Here is a 6000-nt window from a genome sequence, read left to right as displayed (position 1 = left end):
ATTAAGGCTTGCTTATCACAGAGTAGCTAGAAGAAATCAGCCAATACATGGGGTTAGTCGCATTTTTTGGTGCTTTTCCAATGGCTGAAATGGAGCAGTTCTTTGGGAGATTGTCCCGGTTTACTCTGTGGAGATAGTACAATTTTTCAGACAATGGTTTGATAGGGGTCACGTGACCTGAGAGTCCAGATTAACTGTGTGATTAACTAACTCTATGACCTTGAGCAAATCCTTTCACTGATTTTGGTTTCAATTTTTTTTTTAGTCATTTAGTTTTTCTTTTAATCAATTTAGCATATTGTAATACTTAAACTAGAAAGCAGCTTATGAACCACATTTTCCTCACTTCATGAGAGAACTTTTAAAATTACCCAATCCAGTTGTTTTATTTATGAATATAGAAGATAGAAACTTAAAATAGTTAAGCAATTTGTCGAATGTCACACATCTAGTCAGTGATTGAGTTGGAATTCAAGCATCTTGACTTGGGCTTTCATTTTCTCTACAAGGTGGTTGCATATCACTTGAGATTTCATTGATCAATATATGTGTATTGCATAGTTCCTGAGCTGGTGCTAGGTACACAAAGACAAAAAAAGTGGTGTACCTCAAAAGAGTTTATATAACATAGGCACACATATAGCACCAGGAGTTTTACTGAATATCATCTCACTTAATCTTCATAACCAGCCTGGGAAATTATCCTTAATTTTCAGATGACGAAACTGAGACAAACTTTGATCACGTGATTTGCCCAGCGTCACCTAAAATCAAATTAGCTCTCAAGATCAAATAGTTAAATTTGAACTCAGGTCTTTAATTAGGTTTGGCTATCGACTGCGCCACCTAGCTACCTCTTCTCAAACCTCTCTAAACCTAAAATTAGAGATTTAGACCTGGAATAGAGACCATGTAGTACAAATCCTCAAGTTACACATGAGGAAAAGAAGGATCCAGGGAACTTAAATTAATTGCTCAAAGACAAAGGTAACATTTGAACCTAAATCCTTTTACTCTACCAGTGCTGTATTCAAAGTTATTTCCTAAGTGATATTTTTCCTATGAAAAGGATAGCACTATATTTTTTCCACCTTAATTTGTATTGCTAAAATGGTTGAGGACTGTTAGTTTAGGAAACAGGAGTTTTATTTATAATTATTAATTTGGGGAAAGGGCGGGGAGTGGGGGAAGGAAGAAGGAGTCTCTCCACACAGTCTCTGTGGACCCGATTCAGTTTCTAAAAGCAAAATAGCCACAGATTGACTTAGGGGGGGAAAGGGACTCTCTTTTTCTCTTTGTTGTTTAATCGTTACCTTCAGATAAATATGTAAATATTATATTAGGAGAGCTTCCCTCTTCAGTTTTTTAACCAGTCCAGTTTATTCCCTGACTCTAATTCTACCTCCTGGAAACTTACAGCAAGAGGTAAAATTAGGAGACTTGGAGTGGGAAGTGGCAAGGCGGCTATAGCTAGGCTTTCTCGAGCTCTCCAGTTTGGAAAAGGAGACGGTCCATTTCTAACGTCGCTGAAGGCTTTTAAAGCGGAGGACTTAGAACACTGTTATGAAGAGAAGAAAAGCGGAGGTGAAGAGTATTTGCTGAATCTTTCGAGTTTATCTAAGTTATACGGGCCGGCAGTCTAATAAGTTGTATTCAAATGAATGTGCAAAGAAAAGGAAGATAGGAAGCACGGATAATTTAAATACTCAGAAAGTTAACCCCCTTCTACAGTGAACTGGTGGGAGCCCCAGCGAATGAATGAAAAGCTGGGGGAGGGAGAGAAGGAGAAAGAAGAGGAAGCTAGGAAAGAGGTGGAAGGGGAAGTGGGGTGTGGTGCGTATAGCGGGGTGGCTGGGGATGCGGGAGGGATAAACAGCAGTTCAGAGCCAAGAGAAAAAAAAAGGAGGAGGAAAAAAAGAGTCCTAACGTTGCACGCCTCCTTCTTGTCTCCTCCCATCTTCTCTTCCACTCCACCCCAGTGGAGCGGCGGCGGCGGCTGCAGAAGCTTCCCCCCGCAAATCTACTTCACTACCCTTAGCCCGCCGAAAAGTGGGAGTCAAAGAGAACTGTCTCGCTCTTCATCCTCCTCTTGCTTCTCGTCCTCCCCGCCCCTCAAGCATCAACTCTGCCCCTCCGACCTGCACTCCAAGAGCCCGCACCCTTTCTAGGTGTGCTAGTTTAGCTCCCATTCCTTTCTTCCCCGCCTCCTTCTCCTGTCCCGACCAGTCTAGTCTTTCGAGTCCATAGTGGGTTGGCCCAGGCTAGTGAAGGAGCCGGAGGGGTGGGGGGAGGGAGGGGGTCGCCAAGCTATGGTGTTCTCTTGGGCGCCCGGAGCGTCTGGCAGCCTCCCGGACCAGTGACTGGGGCTGGAGGAGTCCAGTGGAGGCGGGGAGGCTGAAGGGGGAGTGGTGCTGGAGATCAAGGGAGAGATCCTAGGCGGCCGGCCGGAGGACAGGGAAAGCTGGAGGAAAGGCTAGAAGAGGACACGGGACTGCGGGAATACGAGAGCAGCTGGACCGGCTCTAAGAGAGAGGACGAAGGACGTCTCTAAAGAGCACAGGTAAGGGGTCGGAGTTGCTGGATCTGGGGAAAATGGGGGAGGAGACTGGCGTTCTAGTAGGTTTTCTTCTACGGGCTAGTGAGAGCTTTAGCGTTTTCTCACTTTGAAACTCGGGGCCCAAAGCATCTTTCTGAACGCCAAAAACTTTTTTGGAGTCACTTTCTTGCAGCCACTTTACGAGGTCTTCCCAATCCCAGCTTGGGGTTTGAGTGTTCTGACTGCTGCTGTGGTGGTTTGCCTCGGGCACAACCGAATTCCAAACTTTGCTCTTCTTGCCTCGGGATAGCTTTTCTGAGCCTTTGGAAGAAAGTTTCTTCGGTGTCTGGGGGCGCTAGCTCCCGCTCCGTGTACACCCGGAGGGTACTGTTTATTGTGTGTAGACTTAGAGGTTGAGGGAACGTGGAGGGGGCCGCAGCCACAGTTTATCCCTGGGGTTATTTTCCTTTCCTCTGGAGTTGGGGGAATCCATAGACAAACACCTGGGAACCGGTGCTTCTGGGGGCGGAATGGGGGAAGGGAGACAGTTTCTCCCGCTGCTTTTACTGCTGTGGACTAGTCGGTAGCCTCCCTGATTACATAGGCGCTTGGGGGAGGGGGTCTGAGGTGGGAGTAGGGTGGTGGTGGGGGAAATATGCGGCAAGAGGGAGGGGCAGAGGGGAAAAAAAGAAAGGGGTGGTTGCTATTACTCTTCTAATACCTATCTTTAGCTGATTGGGATCTTGAGGGGTTGGATGCTTTACTAGGCGATAATACAGCGTTTTAAAATGGGTAATCCTTACCCGTGCGTGTCCGCCAAATGGCTCTTGTAATTCCGAGAAAATATATCTTTGACGGAGTGGGTGTCCTAGTGTCTCTCTCGGTCTCTTTCTCTTTGTGTGTCTCTGTCTCTGTCTCTCACTGGAAACTTTTGCTTTGGGTCGGTAGTTTTGAAATGTGGGTTTTTGTTGCTAGATGTTGACAATAATGGTTTGAAGTTTATTCTTTGTTTCTTGCTGAACGATATATACATTAGTGAAGGCATCATCCTGGACTTAACTATTTCCATCCTAAATCAGGTGGTGGTTATGTAGCTAACTTCAGCCTTTAAAGTTGATTCTTACAGGGCCTAAAAATCTACTTTGTCTCTTGCTACCTTTTCCCTCCCCATTTCAGGTTTAAAAAGTTGTCGGAAGTTTCTTTTCTCTTGGATTAGAGTGCCTTTATTTCAATTTTTTCTTCGCCCTCATCCTACTTTTTCTTTCCATCCCTCTCCAGATGGGCATTTAAAATAATCTAACTGCACTGTTCTACCTAGTTTGTCTGTTCATCTATGAAGTTGAGACATGTAATTTAGACCTCAAGCTTCTGGCTGGCTGAAGTCTTTGTCTCCTGGGGGAAAGATATATACGTGTGTATAAATAAAATATATAATATAAAATTATAATAACAATATATATTAAGAAGGTGTGATCTTGTCTGGCAGGAATAATATAGTAAAGAGGATGTATTGTTAAAGTTGTCATGGTTGTCTGGGCCATTACATAAATTTGCTTAGTGATCTTGGTTTTTATTATTTAAACTGCAGTGGGAATGCTAATTATTTTGTCTAAAATTTTCTTTTCAAGCATGATAAGAAAGGAGAAAATTGAATATATACGAGTTGTGTTAAGTAAACATATAATCCATTAATTTCTTGCAACTTTTATTTTTAAAACATGAATAAAAAAATATATTTTTTTCCTCTATTTAGGAAGAGTTAGTTTGGTGTAGTAGAAAAATTATTGGATTGAAAGACAGGAGATTTGGGTTCTAGGTCTATCACTAAATTGTTGGGATCTTGGCCTACTCACTTAATTTACTAAGGCCTCAGTTTCTTAATTTGTGAAAAGAAAGAGTTGGACTAAATTTTAAAAAGTAAACGCTATTATTATCCCCATTTTACAGTTGAGGAAACTAAGACAGATGCAGTAATTTGCCCAATCTCTGAAGTTCCCCTTCAAGTTCTAAAAAAATGAAATAGATAATACAATGTTAACTAGACAAGAAGTAGGAAATAGTTTTAAAAAAACTATTGAAAAAAAAAGCTACAAGGAGGAAAGTTAGGGGATGAGAGGATATATGAATAGGAAGGTCAACTCACAGAAGGAAACAATTGGGTGGAAGATAGGGAACTTAAACTTTCTATATCTTTTCTCTCATGAGAACATCTGTAATACTGTTCTTAGTATTCTTGGAATACTTTTTTTTTCTTTTTAAGTATCTGACCATTACTATTCTTTAAACTGATATGCTGTTCCTTGGGTCTACCTTATTATTAATATGATTTACTCAACTCAAATTTACATAGTGGCATTGCTAATGCCATCAGAGGCTGCCAAGGTTCTATTTCATTATGTAGTGAAATGTGTATTATTGCTATTAATATATATTAATGATATGTCAATAATAATAATACATATTTGTATAGTGCTTCACAGCTTACAAAGCTTACCCAGCTCTATATGATAGACAATCCGAAATCCATCTTATTTTATAGATGGGGAAATTGATTCTCAAAATGACTAAATTGGTTTATAACATGACAGTAGAGAGGAGGGGAAGGTCTAGAATTTGAATCCACCTCTTTTAATTCCAAATTTAATTCTTCACAATATCCTATCTGTTATTAAGAAATAGTATCAGGAGCAGTTCAGCGGATAGAGCACTGGCCCTAAAGTCATCTGACTTCAAATCCTTCTCTGTCTTTTTTTTTTTTTTTTTTTTTTTCTTTTTTCTTTTTATTCCTCAATTGTAATATGAGGATAATAGAGTGCTGGATCTTGAGTCTGGAAGACTCATCTTTCTGAATTCTAATCTGGTCTCGCTTGCTAGTTGTGTGATCCTGGGCAGGTCACTTAACGCTGTTGCCTACCAAAAGAAAAAGACAGAAAGTCAGTGACTTTGGAGATTCTGAATGGCAACTCTTCCAGGAAGGTTCATTTTGAAAACCTCTTTAAATGTAATATCATTTTTGTGGACTTTGATTTTTCTAGTTATGCCATAAACTTTTCACAGTTTAAATAAAGAAAGACTCAAGGGAACCTGTTGTTAGAGCTACTAGAAAAATTTTGAAGAAAAAAAAATAACATTTGCTAAGTTGGTTTGCTACACTGTGATATTCATTCTGAAATCAACCATTTCAGGGCTAAGAATCATATTTCATCTTGGCAGGGGAAGCTGCTGGCCAGGCTGAATAATGCTGTATCATTAGAACTATGCTTTTGAGTTTCAGTAAGACAAGGTTGTTGAACTTTAGTTATGAGTACAAAATTTTAATATGTCACTAATATTATACAATATATTTTTTCTTTGTCTTTTGATTTAAAAAAATCATTTCCACATTTACATCAGGAACAGTGGTATGTGGACTGCTTCATGTAACCTAAATTTACTACAAATATTAGCTGTTATTGTGTTGAACC

At 40.4% G+C, this 6000-nt stretch overlaps 1 protein-coding gene across 2 annotated transcripts in view; it reads left to right on the top strand.

The window, feature by feature from the left end:
• Positions 1-2284: 2284 nt before the first annotated feature.
• Positions 2285-6000, top strand: part of LPAR1 (lysophosphatidic acid receptor 1) — a 137476-nt gene continuing 133760 nt past the window's right edge. Inside the window, exon 1 of one of the 2 annotated variants that reach the window (XM_051962602.1) lies at positions 2285-2560. The gene's annotated coding sequence lies outside the window, so the exon portion shown is untranslated. Of the gene's footprint in view, positions 2561-2820; positions 2921-6000 lie in introns of those variants that run through there. The other variant, XM_051962609.1, reaches the window with a different exon arrangement.

The sequence above is a fragment of the Antechinus flavipes genome, chromosome 1, assembly GCF_016432865.1.
Source record: "Antechinus flavipes isolate AdamAnt ecotype Samford, QLD, Australia chromosome 1, AdamAnt_v2, whole genome shotgun sequence".
Taxonomy (NCBI): domain Eukaryota; kingdom Metazoa; phylum Chordata; class Mammalia; order Dasyuromorphia; family Dasyuridae; genus Antechinus; species Antechinus flavipes.
This window is presented reverse-complemented; position numbering and strand designations above follow the sequence as displayed.